The sequence below is a fragment of the Lonchura striata genome, chromosome 1, assembly GCF_046129695.1.
Source record: "Lonchura striata isolate bLonStr1 chromosome 1, bLonStr1.mat, whole genome shotgun sequence".
Taxonomy (NCBI): domain Eukaryota; kingdom Metazoa; phylum Chordata; class Aves; order Passeriformes; family Estrildidae; genus Lonchura; species Lonchura striata.
The window spans coordinates 115,187,165-115,214,412 of record NC_134603.1 but is presented as its reverse complement, the minus strand read 5'-3'; the positions used below and the strand labels follow the sequence as shown (position 1 = coordinate 115,214,412).

At 41.0% G+C, this 27,248-nt stretch overlaps 1 long non-coding RNA gene across 1 annotated transcript in view; it reads right to left on the bottom strand.

Moving 5' to 3' along the window:
• Positions 1–27,248, bottom strand: part of LOC144248933 (uncharacterized) — a 62,884-nt gene that overhangs the window by 630 nt on the left and 35,006 nt on the right. The gene's annotated exons all lie outside the window — the stretch shown is intronic.

Genomic DNA, 27,248 nt, shown 5'->3' with positions numbered 1-27,248 from the left:
ACTGCTGACCAGGAAAAATGAGCTTCTTGTAAAATCACAAGGGGAGTTATGGATTCTGGGACTCAGGGGAAAAGGAAATCTCCCTCCCTGTGCAGGACTGACACTGGTGAGCATGCCAGCCATCACAGCATGCACACAGCGTGTCTCTCGAGCAGCACAAGGGCTCAGGGTTGCAATGCTGCACCACTACAGAATCGGTCTTGGGGAGAGCACACTCCAGGTGATCCTGCAGCTTTTCAAGCAGACAAAAAGAGGTGGAAACATATAGTAAAAAAGGCAGCCCTGACTGAGAAGAAATGATGATGTCTGGCTCCAGAAGGCTGAAGGATAGCTTTATTAAAACTATACTATATTACATTAATATACTATTTAAAGAGAGACTATCCTATTCTACAGATGTACTTGTACTTACCTAACTACCAACTAGCATACTTGTGGCTGCCTGCTGAGAGTCTTATACACACCTGGATCCAATTGGTCATTGAACCCAAAGAACCTTCACCAGAATCCAGTCAAGCAATCACTTCAGGTAAACAATCTCCATACCAAATTCCACATGGGGAAAAAAAAGGTGCAGAGATAAAGATTGTTTTCTTCTCTCTGTGCTTCTTCTAAGAGACAGAATTATATCTCTCTGTCCAGAGAATGTGAATGCCACAGAAACAGACATGTGATTCTTCCTGATTCCCCTCAAAATGCTTTGCTGGTGGTATGATGACTCACTTGTCAGGACTGAGTCCTTCTTAAGGTTTTACCAACAACTCCTTATTGGGTTAACTAATCTAGGCACTTGTGAAAAATAAGCAAATAATCAACTTGAGCTTCTGTATTGGAGACCTTCCTCAGCAACCAACGTCCAGAAGAAGGCAGAGATTCTGTGAGCTAGTTCAGGACTATCCTGGGATGAGGACTCATTGAGGAAGTCCTTAAGAACATTGGATAGAAAGAGACACACAGCCTAGCACACCTCCAGGGAGAACTGCTGGTTTTTAATAGTTCTCCTGAAATGGGTTGGATTTGGAGGCATTGGAAGCATCCTTCCCTCCATGCCCACTGCCCAATTTAATCCAAGGGAAACTTCATGCCCCTGCAGAGAAGGGAGATGTGTATAGTCCCTGGGCAGGGAAGTGAGAAACATATGCACTAGCAAAAAATATTCCAGAGAGATTATGCAATCTAGTTGCTGTAGGAAATGGAAATAAATTTCTTGACACTTGTGCATGGATGCACACTTGTAAAGTCCCAGTAATGTTGTATTAACAGAGCTTTTATTTAAAGAGCAGTTTACAAAATTTTAACATGTTGAAACAAACAAACAAAAAAAAAGAATATTTACATTTTATGTGTATCTAATATTCTCATCAACCTTCAACTTTGAAAGAAAGTACCAGAACTGAACTTGTGTTATGGCTAGTACTGGTCAATGGTGACATGCTAATGCTGGATGAAGGGGAATCATCTCACCAGAACAGATCTTTCTTTCACTGTCTGTGGTAGCACTGAGCACACTCAGTGAACCACACTGTGTCACACACAGAGCAATGCCAAATACTTTTAGTACATTCTCTGTTCCCAGGGAACACTGAAGTCTGCCACTAGTACTGTGGGTGGGAGAAGGGAAAGCAAATGATATGAGCATTTTTCAAGGTTGCTGAAATCCTTCTGAATCCTTGAATACAATCTGCGCTGAAGCATATCAGATTACTTTAAAAAAGCACGCTACCATATATGCATTGCTTGTAGTCTAGAAGAAGGAAATTTAAAGGCCTTTTCAAGTGAAAAAACAGAATTATATGTTGTACAAATGATAAATGAATGCTTAATCTACTTTCTCTCCCCTTAAACACACCAAAGACAGAGGCTGGTTTTCTGCTTCTTTATCCCCTTGTCAAATAGTCCCATGTAGTCTTTGTCTACCTCTAAAATTCTTAATTTTAATATTCTCCCATTTTTACTTAATATGATTTTAGTTAATCATCTACTGGCAGTAGCATTTAGGTTCTTCGGCACTACATGGTCTGAAAGCTTTTTTAGGACTTCAGCTCAACTGCATGCAGGTAAGTGCAGAATCTCCTGAACAGCTGAGTAACACACAGTGAGGGAATGGCATTCCCCCATGGCTGGCTGGGTCCAGAAGCCCTGAGGAAAACCACCAAACCCAAATATTTACTTTAGGATAACACTAGTGCATTAGGAGAAGAAAGTGACCTCCTATAAATAGGAAAATAAACTTCTCAGTTCGGGGAGGAAAAAAATCCACCAACACAAACGCACCCGGTAACACAGATAATCCTGCCTAAGAATTAGCATTTGTGTGTGTGTGTGTGTATATATATATATATATATATATATTTATTTATTTATTTATTTATTTATTTATTTATAAACAGGAAAGAGTAATAAGAAGCTGTGCCAATGAGCTGGTTTTTGTACACTGAGTTGCAGGCGGTGAGCAGGACTTGGGCACGGGGTCAGCACTAGACTCGGGGCATTAACTGCAATCCCACCCTGAAAGGTTATTATTGCCCCTAATATTCCATGCAAATAGATTTTCTTGCTTTGGTCACAGCAGTCTATTAATTCAGCCCTCTTGTCTGGTACATCTTTATCCTCTGCAGGTTAATCCTGCCAAATTCCCTTGCTGTAGTACATGTCACACAGCATATAATATCCAACAATGCAATTTTGCTAATCCTGTTTTATCAGCTTTGTTGCCTTGTCTGGTCAATCCAATAGCGAAAAACTGCACATAAGGTTTTTGCCAAGATCTCCCTCTCTTTTGCCCCTCCACCCCCCTCCCTTTTGTATGGTTTCAATTAAATAGTTTGAGAGCAGAACATAGCGTTTGGATATCTGCCAATGTCCTTCAGAAGCAGAATGTCAAGGCACTTAATTATATAGGTCTCCCAATTCTTTCAGGCGCCCCACCTACCCAGTCAGCTGAATTTACTAAATGCAAGTGTAAAAAATCAGCTCAAATCTCCTTTTAAAACACTCCCCCATGCATTAAGGACTTGAAGATGGCTGAATAGCGACATGTTTATCGCCCATTATCTTAGTAAAAGATTAAACAAATGAGTAAAGACTGTCTCATTAACAGTTCTTTGTTGTCTTGTTTACTGTTTAGTGGACTCATTAACATTAATTATTAGAAGAGGAACATCAATTATTGCAATAACCTTTGTCAAGCCCAGCAAACTGACTGCTAAACAGCAAACAGAACCTCGTTTACCAGTCAGGATTTGCATGAACAGAAAGAAAAATAAGAAAAGAACCCTATAAAATCCTCAGCATCACTCTAAAGCAGGAGATCCAGCGTTGCTTATTAAGTCTGGCATCAGCAGCACGTCCTGCTCAAGACCTCTAGACAGAGAATAAAAGCATGAGTAAATTCTGAGGTTAACTCTACAAGACTTGCTTACCCAGCTCTAAGTGGCGAGATGTGAACAAAAGGATCCCTACTTCCTCTGGCGCTTGCCAGGCTGTATTTATTACACTAATTATTTGAACGCAGGGAACAACCCTTTCTCTCCCTCGTCATCAGCGCAGTGCATATGCTTGTATAAATATAACGCAGACTGCAGCATCGATTTCAGGATTCTCCATCAGCACGCTGCTAGAGCTGACTGCTTCACTGCCTCAGGTGAAGGGCATTCTCACAGTTACAGGATATTATGGCTCAAGCTTTTTCGTCCTCCCTTCCCCTCTTCCTCTGATTTCTTTTTCCTTTTGAGAAAGCCAATCCCAAGTGGAGATCTCCTCCCCTGCCTGAGCAGAGATTCGATGTTGCAGCAGTATTTTAAAGACACCATATATTTCAGCAGCTTTGGCAGGAGTTAAATGCCAGCAGTAGCACATCCATTATTTAAAATACTCTGAGGAAGAAAGCTGAGTCACACTAAGCTGGATCTGTCACCTCTGACACTGCTTCTCAGCCTAAATACAAGTGCTAGCCTGTGCCCAAGAAGAGAACAAACCTTTGCAGAAGTACCCTGAGCCAAATCTAGAGGTTTAAGATTATATTTATATACAAATAGAAACAAGGGTAGCAAAGTGCTGCACTTTCTGCAGATGCTTCCACAGCTACACGCAGTGAGTGAATACGCAGGTCTCTCCTTACACCAGCCAGGTTTAGAGAACAAACCCTTGCAATTTCTGAGCAGCTGCCCTGTGACAGCTGTCCCATGCTTGGTGTCACTAGGAGTCTTCCTCTTCACACCCGGCCTCAGCAGAGAGGCCCACCAACACCTTCTTCCCCTTGCTGCCCCTTGTAATACATTGACTGTGTCTGGATCTTTCCACTAATTAAAATGTGAAACAATTAAGCTGTTTGCTAAATGAACGATTCTGGCCCTACAGCCTCGTGGCCAGGGAGAGAGGTCCGCAGAGACAGCACAGCCTGTTACCTCGGCATGAATTTGTGCTGACAGGACAGTCCATCCGTCTTCACATCTTTGGACAGCTGTGCTTACCTAGCAGAATGCAAACATCTCTGAACTTTGCTTACTGGATAAAAGGAAGCATTAGTTTCCTATTGCATTTCCTCCTACAAGATCAATCATACACACACGGGCCAGACACAGCATCCCTGTGTTTGTAATTAATCTTGTAAAGGAAGAACATCTCCTCTCAATCGATTGTTATATTTGTATGCAGCCTTCCTGCAAGGGAGGGAGTAGAAGAAAATAAAAGCCAGTAGCAGAATAAGAATCAGCTTATTTCTAATAAAGGCTGGTACATGCTATATATGCACAGCAAGATGCTTTTTTAGGTGAGATGATTCTGTTGGAAAAATCACCTTGTAATCAATGTTGATCACTAACATTGAGGACTGCAGGATTGCCTTTGAATGCCCTGATGGTAGGACTCTATTTGATCACAACAGAATTCAAAAGGATTTTCTGGCTTTTTTTCTGATGTTTTCACTGAAACAATACATGTGTACTTCAAAATTATCTTCCAGATGCTTTATTGTCTCTTGCTAAGTGTTATTGATTGCAGACAACCAAACTGAACATCACACAATCTCTGTTCACTGCCTGGTTTGCTTATAGGAGACTCCTTCCCACCAACACATCTGGTCACAAAGGATGTCTCATTCACATTTTCCTTACTGTGTATGGGGATGTTTAAAATCCAGACTAAGGAAATATTTATTAAGAAACCAACAAACACTCCCACAGCACAACCTGCTAGATCATGTTCCTCATGAAGAATAATTTCCTGCCCTCTCAGAGAAAGAGGTGTATGCAAAGTTACTGCCCTTCTGAGGCCGACCAAGACTCAAATTAGTGGGCAGAGGGAATCAAGTGCACAGTGTTTAAAAAACAAAAAAGGGTAAGTAACTGCTTTTCAGCAGTTCTGAGGACCCAAGCTTCCCTTATTTCTACTGTTTTAGATCAGTCTGTTTCATTGCATGGAGTGCACTGAGCTCACTGACATTTACACTGGGCCAGAATATTCTTTATAATGAGAAAATAAATAGTCTCCAAGACATGGTCAGATGAAACATACACTTCTGATAGGCACCATACTAGTCTAGGGTGCTGCTGCCCATTTTGATTTAAAGGAATAATATGAAGATTGCTGATGCAATATTGAGACAAGTCAGTGCCCTCTTCCCCATTAGGCAAACAGCAGCAGGACAGAACTGCTACCATTCATGACAGAGCTCATTCCATGGTACTTCACACAAGCTGCTTCACTGGGTCTAATGCTTACATGATCAAATATTCAGAAATATTTAAATGTACATGTGTGAGAAGAGAAAAAGACATCCATATATTTTAGGAAACTGATTTACAGCAACAGAGAAAAACATCAGTATAATTGCACTTTAAAATAAAATGCAGGTGTGGTATTATCACCCTGACTGCCAACACTACAGCCTCATCTGCAAGGCCTGTGAAGATCTGGAAACATCCTTCTTCCCATCAGCACTCCACCATTGCATCAGGTAACAATGCAGTCCTTGATAAATGCTCTGCTGTGGTACAGCCTCTTTCAGGACAGAGGCTGATCATTTTTATTTGTAATGCTCCTTTCTAATTTAAACATCCTTTATCTTCACAAAAATGGAAGTTTTGCCTGAAAGGAAAAAGGACCTCAAATATCCCCACAATACTTAAGTGTAACATTTTCTTTCTGTGGACTCAAATTATGCAGTCTTCACTTGGATATACATACATATATATATAGATATGATTTTAATAAAGAATTGGATGCCAACATATCCATTTTAGCATTTCTTTATCAGAAAGTACATCTATGTGGTAATAAGTGGACTTTCATCTAGGAAATCTATAGCCTGTTACCAGATTGCCCGTTCACTGTTTGTAAGAACAGCCAGCAAAACTAAGTTACAAATCATTGCTCTGAACCCTCCCACCTCTATTTATCTGCTCCCTGCACGACAGAGGGACAGCCCTTGGACCAGGGATGCTGGCCTGAAATGATGGATGCTTCAGGAAGAGCATCTCAGTGATGGATGAAATAATGGATACTTCAGGAAGAGCATCTGAGTGGCCAGGGCTTCGACTCTGTCTCCCTACCAGCCACAGCAAAGGGCATCTTCCCTCACCACCAGCAAGGAGATTTCCACAGCTGCGAGGTGAGCAGAGGCTCAGACATGAGCATCACTCTTAGGATGTCTCCTCTCTGCCCCTCCTTTACCAAAAAAATCTGGATGAAAAGAGTGAAGATGCTGTTTGCAAACACTGATCACTATAATTAAGGCACTGTTCAAACATGCAGTGTTTGATAAGGTGCAAAGAAGATACAGTCTGGTCACAACTCACTGGCAATGTAAAATACAAAAGTGGCACATATTAGACTAAAGCACACGTGGTGAGCCCAGGGCTGAGTGTGAAACTCTGCCTTCTCTGTGTGCCTGTTTAACAGGAGACTTCAGACACTTGGCTGACATGGAAGTTTTGATGCCTCGCCAGTTGCCTTGAGGCTGCAGATCTTAGAAGATGAGATTTTCCTGTGGCGTTTGACTTTTCTGCCTGAAGCCCAGAGAGCTGAGGAATAGATAGAATACAGGTGAAAGTAACCCACTGCAAATGATAATTCATTGCATGTTCTAAGTAAAACTTACATAGAGTGCAAAAGGAAGGGAATTTTCCTATTCCCAATTCCTCCATATCCGTGTCACCATCGCGGTCCTTTGCCCCTACATATACTGCTGTCAGGTCTGGAAGACCAGTAAATGCAAATCATTCTTCAGGAAAAGAAGATCCCAAGCTCCTTTAAATTTTATCTGCTGTTTGTTATGCTGTTTTTCACAACTAGCTACCATTCTGTTGCCAGACCTAGAGAGGTTGGAGACACACATTTCTCAAAGCCGGCAGGAAGACAATAACAATTAACAGAATTATTCAGTTCTGTTGAAGCCAGATAAAAACCACGATCTGCATAAGAATTCAAAATTATATCCCTAATGAAATGTAGTTTCTGGTCCCAGATATTTTTTCCTAAAAAAAAAAAGCTCCAAACAAAACCAGACAACCAAACCCCAACCCCCCCCCCGCAAAACCCTAAAAAAAAAAAAAAATCCTCCAAATAAACAAACAAACAAATGGAACAGCCCAAAGCAACTCCTAAGGATAAGTATGAAAAAGCTTCCCTTTCCTTATCAGAGTCACAATATAACCTATGTTAGTGCAAGCCAGCTGCAAAAAGCCAACCTCTCTTTTGTTATTGAACCAGTGAGAAAATATGAATCAAAGTGGAAACACTTCAGAGATTTCCCATTAAAACTGCAAACTTGACAGAGAATCACATATGGTCAGTTGTACCACACATTCAAAGTCACAGTCCTAAATCCAGCTGGTCTCCTTCATCAGAACAGGATGTGTCTGTCTAGCAGTAGTCACTGAAAGAGCGAAGCAATCTAGGATCTGGAAGAGAGCAAGCTGGAAGGAGGCATGTTTGAGGATTTCCGTTTAATTAATAGTAATAGATTTTATTATCCTCTGCCTCTAGTTTTGCTCTTAGTTCTTTTCATATTTGCTCTCTATTAATGAACAAAATACAATCAGGAAAATTAAGCATAAAAGAGTCTAATTAAGCTTTCTTTTTTTTTGGGGGGGGGGGGTGGGGGGGCTGGAAGCCCAAACAAACCACAACAAACAAACAAACAAACCTGCAACAAAAAAAACCAAACAAACCTGAGATTACCGTGTATTTCGGATTCTTACCATACAATATTCATGTCTCTATGGGGGTGTGTGTTATTATGGCACTAATTTGTTTAACACAAACAAGCAGAAGCAGCTGAAGATGAAAACCTGTACCTAAAGACATGGCTGACAAAACATACTCATATGTGCAAATAGGATGCATGGGAATAAAGCTAAACTGGAGTTATTTGCACAAATAAGAGGGGCTTTTTCCCTTCCCCAGTAGAGCTGACAATAAAAGTACTCCTGTCATCACCACAGCCTCCTGCAATGCTAACATTAATTTTTTCTGTGTGTGCATGTGTGCAGGCAGCTTTTGTTAGCATTTGTCTATAAAATCATAATAGGTGTCTTTCCTTGTGCACTGGCTTGTGTGATAGCAGTTTAAGAGACAAAACCAAGCCCTGTCTTTAATATAGTGTTATCAGAGGCATCTCCCTTGGGGACGGGTTATGGCCATCTAGCAGACACCTAGATGAGATATGTGCTTCTTTGGAGAGATATTGCTACAAAGCTTTTGAGAGAAAGAATGGATGCTTAGTTAATAGATGCGCATAATTACTAATCTGTGATGCTTCTTAATGGGAGATTTGACAGGCAGTTTTGAGAGGTATCATAAAGACATGCAATAGTGCTGCTGAGTTTGTAACTCATTCTTCTGGAATCCTCCAAGCTTAACTTTTATTAGCTGTAATTTATTTTTTTTCCACCTCCAATGATTATTTGGAGAACCCAGCCCATTGCTGCCCTTCCCTCCCAAGGAAGCATGTTAGAACATGCATCCAGATTTCCCTCATCCGCACATGCTGGGCACAGGCACTGCATCACAACTGAGCAGGATTGGTTCTAGTAGAGGATAGCGCTGCTCCTGTTATGAGAGAGGTTAATGTGAAGAAGCTACTACAGAAATGAAAAGGAGTTAAGGTAAAAAGTCTAGGGTGAGATGGGGTGTTAATACAGCAACACATCTTGGGAGGCCAGTCACCCTGAGTCAGGCTGAAAGTAAATGGGGAACATGTTTTGCTCTCACTACTGGGAGCTGCAAAGTCATGTGTACCAGTTGGGTGTAATTGAAAAGACCATGAAACTCAGAGGCAAGTGACTGGCTGTATTTCCCTATGCCTTCGCTCTGCATCCCGGCATGCCAGCACAGCTGAGGGCAAGATTTCTGATTCTTGCTATTCCTGTCCTGGAGAGGCAGGGTGGCCTGATTCACTGCTCAGCTGGTTTTGCTCCTGTGATTTCAGGGGATGGCCTAGATGTGCTGCAAGGAATTAACCCCTCGCCCTCCTTCCTGCACATGCCATTTTCTTGTGAAGTGTAATATTGAAAGAAACCACTACGACAACATGTCTTGCTGTGCGTGAGAATGATCAGCACAAAGCACAAAAAGCCCAAGCCCGGCTTGCAGACTGTTTTGAGTACTTTAAAGCAGCCTACATTTGGCTTTTGTCCCCATCCTTCCTTTCGATTTCTACTGTACCTGGGCATCCTGGCAGGAGTTGATAATTCTTGCTAAAATCCCCTCATTTGCCTCACTGTCCATCCAACATCAAAGCACACCAATGCTTTGAGCAAGCAACCCAGAAGCTCCCAGATTAACAGAGCAAAATGTGACTGAAAATGCTCGTGAGATCACATCTGTGACAGGTTAATGTGGACTTTTTTTGAAGGTGAAACAGAGGCACTGAGGTCCAAGGGCAGCAAGTGGCATGCTCCCAACCGCAGCTCATGATGAAACAGGCCACCGGGTGTCTGCGGCTTTTCAGAAGCCCTGTCATGCATTGCAAACATATTTTGAAAGGTTTTATAAACAAATCCAAAGGAGGTTATTAAATTCATCATTCTGTGTGCAGAAGGCATGAAAAAATTGTTGTGAATCGGGTAAGTAAATAGAAGTCTAACAGCAAATAATAAAATGACATAAATAATACAAGAATGATGACTAGATTGCTGTATTTTGAGCGGATTTCAGACAGATGTGAAACAGGTGGTAATTATTTGCTACAGAGTAACTGCAATTTACTTGAATTAACTCCATAATATATTTTGGCCAGAAATCCTGGTATTAAGGCAATGTTTTCTGAACTTCTTTGGGGAAAAACATCAGTTGTGTATCGAGTTGCACTTCACCACAGCGCTAGTAGGTTTTTCTTTATCGTCAATGAAATACAAACATTAAAGCAAATCTCTAAGGTCATACAAGCAGCCAGGGCAGCAATGAGCAGGAGCTCTCAGCAGAAAATGGACACACTGACTCCATGCAAGCATTCCCTTCCTGTGGATTTCACCCCAAATTCCAACAGAGGAGCACACCGAGTCTCCTGCTACTGTGCTCAGAAATTTCCCACTGGGCAGCTCCATGGGCAAAGCAATGGGCTTGCAGGGTAACTCCTCTGGCTCTGCTTCCATATGGACACAGCTACTGCATCTCTCCTGGTTTCAGGCACATAAACTAATTAGAATGATGTTCCAGAGGAAACTTCCTCTCAGATTTGGCACACAATTCTTTCAGCACACAATGACGGACAATCTTAATTTCCTTCAGATGATCCGGCCAGATGTATTAATAAATTAAAACACAAAAAATGAGAATATCAGTGTCTGAAACGCCACTGGTAAAAAAAAAAAAAAAAAAGCATTAAGTAAAAAGTATTAAAACTCTGTGCAAGGCACGTATTTGCTATATTTAGTTTTTTTACCCTACAGGATGAGAATCCTAAAGTGGAAGGAAAAATGTGCTGAATCACTACATCTAAAAAAAGGTATTCTTCTTTGAGCAAAATGTACCAGCCATGTAACACTGAATCTGAGTGCTTTTCACCCTACATTAAAATACTTACTGAACTGAGGGAGATTAAGGAAAACGTGAGACCTTCCCAAATGCATACTTCAGAGGAACGGGGAATTAAATCAGAATTAATGTAGTTGGAAGTTGGTATTCAAATTGTTTTGTGAAAGGAGTGCTCTATCTGTTTTGATAACCCAAAGCTCCGTGACCACTGCAGGACACAGGCATTACATGAACATCAGATCCCAAACTGCCTACCTCATTCAGGAATACGGGCGAGGGACCCAACCTCGGCGATGCTATTCACACACTTTATAATTTAGTCCTGCGGATTCTTCATCCAGTGGCAAGGCTGATAAAAATGGGGGAAAAAAAAAATGCAGATCCTCGCTGTAATTTGCAAAAAGTCTGGTGTAGAAAACTTGTCAAATGCACGGGCAATGTGCATGAACAGAGCAAGCCTCTAAAAATGTATGCAAATGCTGAATTTTTGAAGACGTATTTTAAAACAGGAGTCATATTTTGTCAGCTAAAACACAATATTACAGAAACGGTTCCTACCTTGCTTGAATATGCTATAGTACCATATGGCAATTTCCACCAATGGTGGCAGTAATATCTTTTTATAAAAATAATATCCTTTTCCCCTTCAACTAGCTTTACAATGAGTATAGGAAAAAAACACACTTGAATTAAGCAGATGCTTATAACATTCCTCCTGGCCATATAATGTGATTTATTGAGTTATACTGCAGTCTTTGGCTTTTTAACCACATTAAGACTGAAAAAGAAGCCAGCAACTAAAACATTTTTCCTTTTTTATTTGTATTATATTTAGTTATGTTGTATTTTTATTTAAATAAAGTTGTGGAAGTGTACAGAAGCTACAAGACCTAATGGCCCGGATATGTAATTAATCAGATTTGAAAAGCAAGAACCATCTATCTACATAAAACAAATAGAATCTATCCTATTAAGATAGCCCATTCAAATCACAAACCTGGCTGCTGCTGGTGAGAATATTTTGCTTGGCAAAGGTCCTAAAGGTTCTAAAATTATGTATGCTATTTTTATTTCCTCCTTGGATTGGATTAGTTACTAAGCAACTGAAGTGTTCCGTTCTCTTGGTTAACAGACATACTGTATTTCATAAAATTGGTTACTGTAAAGGATCTAAATGCCCATGAAGAAAAGATAGAAACATGTTTTTAGGGGACTATTTGAATGGTTTTGTGTGATGGACTGTCCCAGCTTACATTTTTAAATGTAGGTAATTACTATCTGGGTTGCAAGTTCTTTAAAAGTTTTATGTCTAGGTTAGATTTTTAAGAAAAGAAGTATCTACAAGTCAGCGTCCTACTTGACAAGGGAATTTGATCACTTTTCATTTCCTAAAGATGCCGCTAAGGAATTGGAGGTATATCATCAGTTCTTTGGTGCATTAAACAGAAATAGGACACAGCTTAATAAAAAGGAAAAAAAAAGGTAAAACCCAGCAGGGAATATAGGAATATAAAGAAGATACCCTGAAATAACTCTCCTTTGGAGTGAGAATGGACAAGAAGTCTGTCATAGAGGCAGAATACTGTCAGCATCCTTTAAAGCACATCCAAAAGTCCTACCTTTAGCTGATTTGATGGTATCAGTTGTAAGCATCAGTTGTAAGTACGTATGTTCTTCACACAGTTATACTAGGGTGGAAAAAGTACTTCAGGCTTCCCAGGACTATGAAACGTGCTGCCTATTGATGCTGAAGCCCTATAAAAGCTCCATGGTGCAGCAAGCTGTTCAGCTTCACAAACTATCTTCCTAGTGTCTCTTAAACAGCTTAAAATGTGGAGCTGGTGGTGGTTTGATGGTTGATCCCTGTGTTCTTGCTTGTTTGCTTAACCCCAGCTGAAACCTCTGGCACCTAGAAGGAATGATATGCTAGCTTTTACATAAAGTTACTCTAAAACAGTCCTTGGGAAAATGTGTACCACCAGACACACCCTGGAACCTTTTGTGAGATTAAAGACTGTGCTAGACAAGTCAGCCTCCTCTCTTTCTGAGCCAGCTGACTGCCACGTTTCCACACCCATGGTGAGGTGTGGCTGTGAATCCCAAAGGTGCTCAGACATACCTCAGGCAGAACCCAGAGATGCTTCTGGGTCAGACATGAAGAATGCACACTTGTGTGCCCAGCTGCCACATCAAAGATCTTCCCTGCTCCTCTGCAGCTTGGTCAGGTGAACTGCCTTTCTTTGCAGTTTCCAAGAAAAAAACCTGACAAAACATTTCAGAGCTCAGGGTGCACCAGTTACCTAACTTGGCTTGCTTAGTTGTGGTGCAGTGAGGAAAAGCCAAGCTCATGTGAAGGGGTTGCCAAGCAGGGCATCTCTTCCCCCTGCAAAGCCCTAGAGAATACCTGGTGAGCAGAGGGGCAAAGAGAAGTGCTCGAGTCTGTATCACTTGCACAGCTGCCTCTGCCATCCATTTGTTCTGTGTTTAAGCTCATACACATAAATAGACTCTACTGGATGATGCTAGAAGTAATTTGAAATGCTTAAAGCAGCTACTCCATAAATCATTTGCATTCACTGGGTTCTACCTGGGCCCCCACTGTACTCTCCTTCCTCTGCTTGGCTTGACAGGCAGAGCAAAAAATGGGTCACTTTCTGTTCCCTTGAATATTTTATCATTAAAAAGGGAAAAGCAAAAGGTCAGTGTTCAAAGGGATTCCTTGTCCACATCTCTGTGCAACTTCAGCAATCTGGGTAATCTCAGGACCAAACCCTTCAAGATGCACACAAGACCTCTGACAAAATCACTGCCCTCATATCACAGTGCTTTCTCCTGTGTGGCTCCTTGCTGTCTCAAGGTTAATATGCACACACACACAAAAATCTACTTGTAGGTACTCGGGCTGACCCGCAGCATCTACTGCAGTATTCTGGAAAGTAGTTCAGGCAATCCAGTGCCTTTTTTCAACTGCAGACTCTTCTTTAAGCACTTAAAAAAAAACATTAGTGATGCCTGTGTAGGTACCACTGGATTGCAAGATAAAAAATGAACCCACCTTCTGCAGCACATCTGTTCTCAAATCTGCTCACTTAAGGACCCACAGCCTTTGCACAAGCAAAGATTCTTGCCTGAAATCTGACAAATGAGCTCTTTCAGAATCAAAGGGAAGGTAAGAAAAATCCATAGCTGTGACAACTCCCACCTCTGTTCTCTGGCCAGCTGCAGGGAGAGTGGAATTTTGATCACTTCTGTGGTCCTATTGAAGCCCAAAGCAGGCAGAGCTTTACCAGTGAGAGTAAGCAGTACAAATGCCATCCGGAACAGTGATGCTTTTTTTCAACCAGATACTGCACCACAAGACAGGCTGTTGCATGACTCAAAATAAATGTACTTTGCGTACATTTGGGTGCAAAGCACATTTAATTTAAATTCTAGGAATGTCTCAGCTTTTCCATCAGGAATTCCTGGGGTATCATCCTGAGTCAGCCATGAAGAGGACAGCAGATGCAGAGGATGCTACGGGGTTGATGCTAGGGAAGATGGAGAAAGAGGGTGAGCAGTGTCTCAGCCCCTAACAAACCAGTGATGTAGTTTTAAATGATGTCTAAATACCAGTGTTGAATAGTGACATGAACGAAATGTACTGGAAAACACAAAACATTTAAAAATCAGTGGGGAGATGCTGATCTGCAGTTCCAGTAAAGGACAGTCAGCAGTGCTGGTAAGCACGCTACGCTGTGGAAGCACACCAGGACCCTAACACAAAGCAAAGCAAAAAGCCAGTCCTTTAGTTAGCTTTTTTAGGGTCAGCTTCTCTTGCTTCACCAGCCCTTTGCCTTAACGTGCAGTGACACAGCAGTTCCACCAGAGCATAATGGCTAAGCAAGGCTAACACGATTTCAGGTATAGGCATTGTTATGCCCAAGAAATAATATCAGAACCAATGTTTCAGCACCAGAATTGCCATTCTACAAACTACCTGTCATACCATTTCTTATAATGCCACTAGTACACAACAAAAAAATTCTTCGGAGATCCCTTTTAGTGGATGCAATCCTTAAAAATCTTGGAGCAAAGCTGCTAGGAGGTCTTAATTTTTGACATATGCATGGTCCTCCTGACTTCAGCAGGACTGCTCACTTCCAGGTCTACCTAATCTACAGCTGAGCTTTTAAAACACTCCTTATTTTGAAGTAAAGAAATGAAACAAGGAGGTTGAACCTTACAAAGGAAGGAATTCTAATAGAAATGTCTGACCAAGCATGAACTTTTATACCTTCAATTTATTTTCCAATACAAGCCAATACTCCTGCAGCTTGCTCCTGTGGGATGCAATGCATCAATGACTTCTAGGACTTCCCTGCAGCAGGGGATTGTCATCTTCTGCTTCACCCTTGCAGCTTGAGCTCTGACTGCCTACAAGAAGTAATACTCAAACTACAATACACAGGAACTCAAACTGCACTCTTTCCACTTCCCATAACCACAACCATACAACCAGGCTGCTGATTTAAATGGGAATATTTGCAGGTTTGCAAAACCAGGTCACGGGGAGGGGGAAAAAATCTTGTTTTGTAATGCCTGGAGAAGGTACATGTGGGAGAGAGAGGGTTTCTTTTCTAGGAAAAGAAATACACAGAGAAACTGAAGTAAAGGAAAATGAAGCCTCGCTTCTGAATCGGGACAAACGGCTGTCTTCCTGGCACAAGTAAATTAAAGGTGAAAGCTTTGTCAGGAGCTGTGCTCTCTGGAAGACAGCTAGATAAGAAGAATTTAAGATTTCTGGGACAGGAAGAGTCACAAGAGATGAACATTGTATGATTTAATTATCCAACTGGAGGGATAAATTAAGCTTTTGACTTGGAGTTGCATATAAAGAGAGCAATTAGACTTCTCTTTAAGAAAATTAGCATACGGTTTAAGAAAGGAGTAGTAATTTAAAATGCTAGTATGAAATTGTTACTTATGTGCAATGGTAATAGATCTGTATGCTAGACAGATTGAACTAGATGCCCCATTGTTTTTTATCAGTATTCCTCTTCCAAAGGCAGCAGACCTGAGGCTGGTTTTTACTGTTAGAAGACGTGCCCCAGTAAGTCCATTTTCATTGTGGACACCAAAACTCACAGAAGTTTTTTCCATTTCCAAATCCATACTGCTGCTGTGTATCGTGGATATGTATTATTCATAGATTATTAATACGCTTAAAATAGGTCTGTGCTGTGAATCTGCTCTTGAAATGAGCTTTACATATACGCACATATGCTTAGCTTGAGTTCAAGTTTTCATGACAGACTTCTCTACAACAGTGCCTGTATTAATCTACTCTTCTTATAAGGATGCCTGTGTGTTTGCATATATCTCTACATATGCACCTTTAATCTCCAGGCTGTGCTGACACTGCATTAAATAATTCCAGTGAGTTGTTTTAAAAAAAACCTGCCAAAACATCTCCATCAAGATTCAGATTCCCCAAGTGGGTAAATCAGTATGAGTCCTCTGACCAAAATCAAACCCTACCAATCTATTCTAGCTAGGGAACAAGCCCTAAATAATTATAAAAATACTTAGTAATTTATTTGAAGTTTAAATTAAGTTATTTTCCACATCAGAAGGATATATAAGCTTTTTTCTACACTGTGCACCAACCTGCAATAAGCTATGCTCTCTATTTGAAACCTGCCAAAAATTGTTGAGATTTCATCAGTACCGAGATGAGCACTTTTGACCCCATGTAAGATTCTGCTATGGCATTCCTATTTGAACAAGTAACAATTTGGAGGAAGTCGATGTTTGCTCTGCTATCGTATTTCTATCTAGTAACACTTTCCGGAGTGAAGAAATTGCTCTATCATGCGTACAGAAGCACTTGGCTTGCACATAAAAAGTCCCTGGAGGGTCAAAAAAACACCAACCCACCACTTTTTAAAACCCTATCAATATGCATACAAATTGCACAGCAAAGAACTGGCTAGTATAAATTTGAATGCATTTAATACTAAAGTGAGGAGCATGATAGTAACTCTGAAGCAACAATCCATCTTTTTTGTGTACCTTACTGTCAAATAAAATGCTTAAAAGAGGATTAATTTTCTATTTATGATCTTTTACCAAGCACTTTTATGCTCAGATAAACTTCTGTAATAAAAAAAAAAAAATAAAATAAAAAGAATGCAGGTTTCAGTGCATTTAAATAAGCATAGATTCGTTTAATTTTCATGTTTGAAGCCCTGGGATCTCAATAGTGAAAACCTAATGTGATTTGACCTCTTTTATACAGGAAATAGGTCAATGAAAAGAAGATACAACATCTGCAGATCTACACATTTCCTACATTCACCAAGTTTTTATTGCTAGTATTACTGGAGGGGAAAACATCAAGAGTAAACACACACGCGGAAGGTCTCACTCACTGTGTTAGTCACCAGTTAGGAACTCCATTGTGTACATAACTTGTCACTATAACACACCACCAGAAATGACTGGGATGTACATTTACAGTGAAAAATAGCAGCTCTGCCTTTTATAAATCAGAGAGCGTGACTTACTCTGAGCTGAATTTCAGCTGTGAACATTTTGGAGAGTGTAAGAGCAGGAAGCACCATGATGATTGAGGCTGCTATGGGAAAGCTTCCTTGGTTGGATGTCAACTGCTGGGATGGCACTGGCATTAATTGATGCTGCTGTGGTCCTCATCTGCTCCCAGGGGACTGTTCAGTCAGGAGCAGATGTGTGTTTGGGCTGCAGCTCTCAGGGGACACACCCCAATAGCCTTGTGCCAGCAGGAACAGACCAGTTCACACACACATTACACTGGTGTTCTCCCCAGGACAGACCTTCCACTGATGGGCAGGAGCAAGTCTTTAGGAAAAGGAATATTTGTGCTTTTCTGTCCCTGTGCTGACACTTGCTGCTTGGATAAACATTCAGATGTTTTGTTTATTTTTTTCCTTCATCTGTGCAAATTCTTGAAAACACTGCCCTTTGGGAGCAGGTTCTTGGAACAGCTGCCCAAGATGACAGGTGAATATTTATCTTTCTATGTGGTTTAGTATGTAACTACCCTTGTCTCCCACTCTGCAGGTCAAGCTCATATGGTCCAGGCAGCACTTTTCTATCTATCTATCTATCTATCTATCTATCTATCTATCTATCTATCTATCTATCTATCATCTATCTATCTATCTATCTATCTATCTATCTATCTATCCTCCCAGTCCCTGGTCCCATCATGCAGCATCAACTGTGAGCTCCAGTGGATTAATTCTCTCCTCTGCTTCTTCCTACTCAGGGAAGTTGCCACACACCTTTTAAGTTTACACCTATGCATCACCAAACAAGCCCCAAAAAAAGGGAAGACATCCAGTCTGATGTTAATTGTCTTGCTCAATGTCAAATGGCAGCCAGCAGCAGAACTGGAAATATAAGCCTGGGTTCCACATGGTGCAGACTGTAGCTATGTTTGCTAGCTTAAAGTTTGGCATACACTTCTGAAAATGAGTGCATGGTGAGGAATACACTGCCTTGTGTTTTCTTCTAACACACCAGTAGCCCACATAGAAGTGTACTCAGACTTAACTGTTTTGAAAAGGCAAAAGATCATGTTATTCCCAGGTGAAACCAAAATTACTCTCCCACCCCTTTCTATATTCAGGAAAACTGACTGTGTACAAAGTATCATGGATATAAATTACCAAATACAGGCTGTACATACTTATTTAATACAGAATTTTTATAACACACTGGCCCAAGCCTTTCTTTGCATAACATTGTGGGATGCCACTGTCTTCCAGGGAGACACTTCTCCCTGTCAATCCTCTACCTTGCTGTACATAGGAACAGTGTGTCTGAATTACTGCTAGCATGGGTGTGAAATATATTAATGCAGATCTTACAAAGGCTAGTTTTGGAGGTTTATAAAAACCTGTATATTCTGTTGAACAATTAGTTCTGGCAGCAAGGCCTTTAATCCAATAAAACCTCATTATGTCAATAACAGACCCCGTGCAACATGCAAATCATACAGCTTCAGTGTCAACTCTCTGCCTGGTCAGTGTTAATGAGAAGGGCTATGGGGGGATTTTCAGGGCTTTGGACACTGCTTTGCTTGAAATGCAATTTTGTTTGAGTCACCTTTTTTTTTGGCAGCAGCCCTTAAAAGCCAAAGGGTCCCATGGCATCCCTAAAGCACATTGGGACCATTTGTGTGCAATGTGTGCTCCAAAGAGGTCAGAGCCAAGACCAGTGCAGTGGCCACTGCTTCTGGTTGTTCTCTTGAATTTTAACAGGACACAAATGTCCAAAGCAGGACATAAATGTCCAAAGCAGGACACAAATCCCCTTCCCTTTTGCTTTCCAGTAGCTTCCCTCTCACCTCAAGATCACTAGCCCTTCCCCTCATTGCATCAGTCTCAGCCACACAGAGACAAAGAATCTGATTTGTTTTTCAGGAGCTAGGGAGAGAGAGAGGAGGAAAAAAAAAAAAAAGACAAAAAGGAAAAAAAGAAGGACAAAAGCACCAGTTGTGGAGTAATTCAGTATTTTCATCACCTCTCCCCCCATCCCCAGCTTTAAGCATGAGCTCCAGTCAATTCCACCCAGACAATAAAGTCGTTTGTCACTCAGGGATCTGCACAGGTTCGATACCTGATGTAAAGCAGATGATTGCTTCCATTGATTCAGATGAAATATCCAAGCTGAGCCGCAGCCGGCCATGGCTAGAGCGCATGCACCATTTGTGATGGTTTAATAAATAAACCATTGATTATAAAATGAAGCCTGATAAATCCTGATGGGGCAGATCTGCAGCTGTACCTCTCCTCTGACTCCTATAATTAATGGCTTAGTGCTGTGCCACAGCTAAGTGAAGACTCACTCATCTAGAAGCAATGGCACATGTTAGTGGCATTTATGCAAATGTGCCTAATTACTGCACCCGGCCTGACTGACAAGGTCACTCCTTGCTTTGGCCGAGCTTTTCTTGCTGGAGACCATCAGTGTTGGCTGGGATGTTTTGCCACAAGACAGACCATTTCTTCAGCTGCCTGATAACACAACAGGATGTCTGGCAGGCAGGAGATGAATCCCACAGCAAATGGGGATATGAGCCCTCAAATTAAGCAACCATCAGAAGATGCTGAATGAGAGGTGTGAGAACTGACTGGGCTTTGGGGGCTGCAGGCCGGGAAAGAGACCATCCCACTCCTGGTCACAGGTTGAAAAAATCTTGACATAAGATGCCCCTTGACAAATAGCATCTCACAAGCCTGAAAGAGAGATCTGGGCAACTGCAGACAGATCCTTGTCCTAAGGAACAAAACCACTGCCATGTTGTAAACAGTTGTTTAAATGACTTCTTTTTCTCTTGAATAAGTGCTGGATTTAGAAGGACACAGCCAGGAAATACCCTTCCCACCACTGTGATGCACAACCCTGAGCTCAACCATGACTCAGAGGTCTTCAGCCACAGTCCCCAGCGTTGCCAGCTTTTGCCTCAATCTGCATGGATGACATCAGGAGAGAAGGATTGTATTTCTCTGTAACTGATAAATATGCTTTCCCAATAATGTATTTCAGTATCGAGACAGGCTAATGCATGTGCAATTAGAAGTGGAATTGCTTCTCTATTTACCAACGTATTAGACTCTCCAGTCAAAGGAAGGTTCCAACTATCAGACAAATCTCATACAATAGCTAATAATTTATATGTGACAAATTTAATTTCATAGTATTTTAACAAGGCTGCAGCTTCCTCATGACATTCTTCTACTATTTCAAGGCAAACCACCACACCCTTAAAAGGGAAATATATTGCAGAGGAGAATGGCAGAGAGAGGCAAGGTAGAAGGGATTTGTCTTAAATTTTTATTTGACTCCCTCTTCCCTTACTGGAGACAGGAACAGACACATGATTTAAAAAAAACAAAAACAACCCAACACACATACACTAGATTTTAACATAGTGAATTCCTGTAATGTAAAGGAGTGACTTTGCCCATTTCAATTTAAATGGAAAATGAGCTTTCTCTGCATACATTTATGTGTAGATCTACAAAACCCATTAAATAACATGAGGGGATTACTGAGCAGTGTCCATCAGAAAGTATTCGTCTGAATTAATTCTGTTTCCAAAGTGAAGAAAAGTGCAACAATAAATAACAGCTAATGTGTAATTCAATGTAAAGTCAGGATCAATCCTTTCTTTCATTAGACTTGGTACAGTATATGTGCTATGCATTTTTAATACCTTTAAATAATTTAGGAGAAATCATGCAGAATAAAACTGACAGGAAATAGTCTAAGCTCCTAATTTTAGGAAACAGCCTATAAATTAAATTCCAGGAGGACATAACTTCTTGATTAAAGCTAAATTGTTGTTGTCACACCCAGAAAAAAAAAAATGCAGCATTGAATCTTATTACTCTAATCTATTGCCTTTGCTACTTTAATTTAGAAGAGTACCACAAAGCTGACAACTAAAGAATCACATCCTGGGACCTCAGTGTGCTACATTCTGCCCGACCACTGCAGAATGAAGAGCAGCAATCTAGAATTTGATATCTTAAAGCAAAAAATGGCTTCTTTTATAAGCATGCATCAGCTTCTGATTTTTGGCAGGCACAGGGAATGCATTTGTGACTTTCCATTTTCTTGCTGGCTGTTTGTTAACTGTCTCTCTCCCTCCTCCCCACCTGTCACTCCTGACCCTTATTTCCTGCGCGCGGTTTTCTGTCCTTCCCTTGGATCTGATGTGCCTGATAAACCGGGCATGCAGGATGCTGATTAGCGCTGTCGGCTTTAAAGTTTCCCTAACCCATTTCTCAGGAAATCTCGCACAAACGCCTATCTCCAGCCAGCACATGTGGCAGGGATGCAGTGGCTCACCTCTTATTTCAGAAACACCTGCAATAAATCAGAGAAAAGCTCTTAGCCCAGGTGTTGAAAGGCAAGAACATAACAGCCTGGCTGAAGCTGGAACTTGAACCCAAATCTCACTGTGTGCTTCTACTCTTCCCTGCAAACTCATCGCGGTGAAGGGTGGTAGTGGGTCCATGGAGGGAAAATAAAAGGCAAAGCATAATACATGAGCTTAAATACATGAGCTTAGTCAGGCAAATAGCATTGCAAATGAATAACTCTACTCACACGAGCAGTCTCCATAAATCCCAAATCATGTTTGTGTTCAAATACTTCCTCCCACGGCTGCAAAATGTGTGAAGAGGCTGAGAAAGAGTCACCCATAACTACAAGGATTCACACCTCTTAAAGCTGTCCTTATTAAAAACAAACTGTATTTACCAAAACAGTACACAAGCAAACTCAGCTGTCTCCCTTCCTTCAGTCATCGCAGGGAGAGCTCCAGCTCCTCCAGAGCAGGCCAAGAAGGATACGCTTTTTCAGCCAAGGGGGTTGAAACAGCTTCCACTTTGACTTCAGGGATTCACTGCAGAAACTACCCAGTTTAAATCACATTTTATAGCTTGTGTCACACAGATGAAATAAATTAATAGCCTCTTCTGGCTTTAAAATCTACCTACCTATTGCATCACAGGTGGTAGATCTTTTTACCAAGAGAAAAGTAAGCTTAGCCTCAATAAACAGGGCTTTTTAAAACCAATCACCCACAGCCCCACATAAGCTAGCGTGTGATAAATTTGTGACTGTGAAAAAGATGAGTTTTGGTAAAATGTCAGAGCCTGCAACTTTTGATGAGTTTGTACTAAGCTCTAAATACTATCTAAAATAATGCTTCTTGCCATAAAACACTATTATATTTGAAGAGGAAATTGTATATAATGAGGAACAGAGTATGAATTCAATTTACTATAACCTAAAAATACCTAATTTAGCACAGTGTTTAAGAAACTGAACCCTAAACATGAAAAATCCAGCCATTACACAGCATCCTGCCCTGCAGAGACCATATCAGATTCAGGCAAAAAAAAATAAAGAAAGAAAATGCTGTATGCTGTTCCACTCAGTCCTAAGGGAACTAGAATATTTTAAAAAGCCTAACTGCACTTAAAGTCCACTGAGAGGACTTACACAACAGCTTGTTATAAATGAAGTAATGGATTTCATGATTTCCACTTGACAATGTATTTAAGCAGGATGATTTGTGTGCAGAAAGACAGAAATTTAGCTATCTGTCCATTACATTAAGAATGAGTGCCCAATATGTTATTCTCCCCCAAAATTGGTGTTTGCACGTGACATCCCTCCTGAGAAGCTGGTGTCTCTGAAGGGGAAGTGCTTTGCCACAGCCTCACATTTCACAGCCAAAACAGCAGCTCTGAAGCCTCCTGGGCTTTTCTCTCAAAGATAAGAAGCCCAAGGCATTTTTCCCACACCTAAATGGACACAAGACTTGGAGATATCATTGAGAAAAACACCTTCTGATCTCTAAGGAGCTGTGCAGTATTGGGATGCGCAGTGCTTGGTCATGGTTATGTCCCAAGCACAGCACTTTCAGCATATACAGATCTTCAAAGCACTTGTATCTTGGAAAAGTTTTCTCTGCCTGATAGCTGCTGCTCTTATAAAGGAAAAAAACAACAAAACAAAGACCAGGGGAAGTTTTTCTGTCCTCAGGGGAAGAAGCCCAGTGTATTCCCTTTAAATGCAAACTGAGGGTAAGAAATTCAGTAAAGCATAGAACAAATGTCTTCCTCAGTTTTCAAACAGGAAACACACTTCTGGTTTTCTTCTGCACATGCAACACCTCTCCACCTGACATTGATCTAATATTTTGAATTTCTCAACAGTTTCAAACCTAATTAAAAAAAAAAAAAAAGCTACTTAGCAGAAAGATGTTTTTCTCTTTTTTACTGCCAAATCTTTCCACCTCGTTACTGGCTCCAGATGTAAAGTGTGAAATGCCCAGGGAACCAGTGACAGATTTAAGAGCTAGCCCCTGATACCCATGCAGCATTTCAGACTAGCACTTTGGGATCAATGTGACTAACTGGGAGGTTCACAGTTTTCCAAATGTACACAGAATAACAGCTTTTCCTTTCTCATCTGGACCCAGCAGCAGAAGGCATCCAACTTCTGGGGAACAGTAATGTAAGTGCTCCCAACAGCAGTAGTGGATATTTTTAAACAGCTTTTCTATAAAGTCATACACTGCATAGAGCCAAATAAATTGAGATTTTTTAGCCCTCATGTAAAGTGACCTGCATAACTTAAAAAACCAGCTTTATTATCTAATAAAACCTTCCATCCCACTGAATCACCCTGTGCATTCACACACAGAGAAATAAAACGTGTGTGTGTGTGCACATGCAGCCCTATCATGTATCCTCGCATTTCGCCATCTGGCATCCTTCTAGGGATTAATAAAAGAAAAATAAAATTAGGTTTAAAACACCACATATGCACCCAGGGAATGAGAACTCTTACAGAAGGTTTTAACAACCTGTGTGGAGGCGCCACGGGACGGACAAGGCAAACCAGCGAAGGCTGCGAGCACATGTCAGGAGCAGAAAATGAACATTTATCAAATCAGTGGGCACAAATAGTTACAGCTATTTGTGTTTTATGTAGCATAAGTAAGCTGCAGACCAGCACGACTGATCAAAGCTTGCTCGAGTCCGGAGGAATTGAAATATGACAAATGGTAATGTGACAGAGAAATGTCAAAATAGATGAGGAATTACACATGCCAGCGATTGAACAAAAACTAGCTGAGATTAAGTCAGAGACAAAGATGAAATGCCAGATTGCCTGAAGCTAATTATCTGGACAATTAATGGAATGCCTGCAACTCTTTTTGATTATTAAGAGCACAGTCAATCGGAGAAAGGACAAAGCTATTTGCAAGAGTCCGCACTGATTTCCTCGGAAGAGGATGCTGGCAATGAAGTGGAAGAAATTTGTACCCTGGAGATCACTAAGCCAGCTGCTGAACTATGGCACAGCCATGTCACCTGGTACCAAAATGATACCAATCCTTTCCTTGGACTCTCCCTGCTGTCAAAATTCAATGCATCTCATTTCCAAGCTGATAATTTGACTGGCATACTAGATAAGGAAAAATATTTGTGTGTCTTTGATGCTACAAGCAAGACACACACAAGTAAGTAATTCTATGCCTTGATCTCCCAGAAATGAAAACTGAACTTCCTCCTGTTCTCCCTTAATTTTTTATGCACCAGTTTTCAGGAAATTCGTACATTCTTCTATATTTATCAACTCAAGAGCTAAATGTGGTTCCCAGAGAAATTATTTATGCAATGACACTTAAACTGGCTACAGACCAGCCAGACACAAATACCTACTCACTCAGCTAATATAAGGGAATATCAAGATGTTTAATAAAAATTCTCACTTACTTTAAAAAAAAAAAAAGAAAAAAAAAAAAGAGGAAGAATAAGGTCTAATACCAAATACAGAGAGACTCTGTGAAGAGTTATCTGAGCCTTTTTCTGTTACTGTACAGGACTACCTTAGTATCTGGGATGAGAAATACCCGGCAGGTTTCCCTTCTAAGCCCACATTTGTGTCAGTAAAAAGCACAGAGGCCACATTCTTTTGAAGACATAGTACTACATTTTAGCTTTTTTCCCCCACTCTAGTGAGAATCTGGGAAATATGTATGCATTCACCACTGCCATTAAGCATCACATCCATCAGTCGAGAGCCACTTTATGCTGGATAGCAGAGAGTAGAAATAGATGTGACCCAACCCTGGTGTTTCTCTGAAGGGCTTCCCCGCAGACAGTCCCTTCAAATATCAGATGTAAATCAGAGCCCACATCTCAGCTGAGCAAGGCCTGCAGTGCAGACTCCCAAGCCCCAGCTCTGCCAGACCCATGAGGGTGAGCAGCATGGCCACAGCAAGACCTGCTCATCAGCCAGCTCACATCTGCCAGGAAGAATCCAGGGCCTGGATTTATTCGCTTGGGCTCTGGCATTGACTGACACAGTTATGCTGCTTTCAGCACTTCGGTACTTCTTTTGCAAACATGTATATTCATTTAGGAGCTTTTTACATCATTTAACAGCTCAAGATGTAGGAATTTCCAGAGCTGCCTTGATCCTGAAATGGGGATGTCTTTCAGCATAGGGATCAAAAAGCCAAGCTGTTCAAGCTTTATGTTTAAATTCAGCTTTGTTGCCTTAAAAAGTGGGAGTCTAGAAGACAGCACATGCTAGAGAATGGATTACAATCTGCTGTGCTTCTTGGGACAGAACCTTTGTGAGGTTAACAGCAGTTTAACACCCCATGCAGAGATTAAAACTGGTTTTACAAACTCAGTTCTTGAACAGGCACCATATTTTAGCTGAGGGGAAGGCAGCAAGCTTTGCAGCAGGGAAACCAACTTCAAACAGGCATACTAGAAGGGAGCCCATGACTTCAAACACACTTCATCCATCCTTGGATGACAGAGATAAGATGTTGCATTGGGGAACTGCACTTCCCATTTTATTCTCTGCACAAGAGAGGCTGAGAAAGGGACAAACATTTAGAGTTTTAGAATTGATGTACTACCTCAGCAAAAACCTGTCTGGTGAATAAACAGCTCTGCTGACTGGTGGGTGAAATGGCACTGGGCAGCAATCTCAATACCAGAATAAAGCAATTTTAGTAAAACCCCAATGAAGTTTGCAAATGCAAAGAACACTCTGCACATTGCCCAACTACCTTTGTCCCTGCTCCCTGTGAAACCCTGACCCTCAAACTTATCGGGAGAGGAGCCCCAAGCAGGACAGAGATGCCTGTCCTTTCATCTCAAACTGTTGCTAGAACTCAGCCCACACTCAATTACCACCTGCAGGTAGTTACAAGAAGAAAATATTTCAAATCCACAGGTTTAAAAGGCATTTTTTCCCACCAAAAGTGAAGAACTACCCTAAATGCTTTTGGTCATTTGTTAAATACTAGGAAGTTTTTCAAATTATTTTATCTGCCTAACAGTTAGGAGTTTTCCAGACCCTAAAAAAAAATAGGCCAAGTCTCTTTTTTTGCCATTTTAACTGATTTACACTTCTGAGATGGCGATTAACATCTCGGTCAGAGACATCAGAATAAACAAAAGCTCTCAGCATATCAGGTCCTACCACCGTTTGAAGAAAGGGCTCATACTGTTCTCAGCTTTTATTTTGGTTTGCCAAAACAAATAAATCAGCTGTTTCCCAGGGGAGAAATGACAGACACACTGATTTTCAAAACACAAATGTGATGGAGGCTGGTGCAAAATGAGACATACTCAAGGAATCCACAGCGCCCTGTCCTGCAGACTGAAGTCAAGGCAATGTTTTGAGGGGCT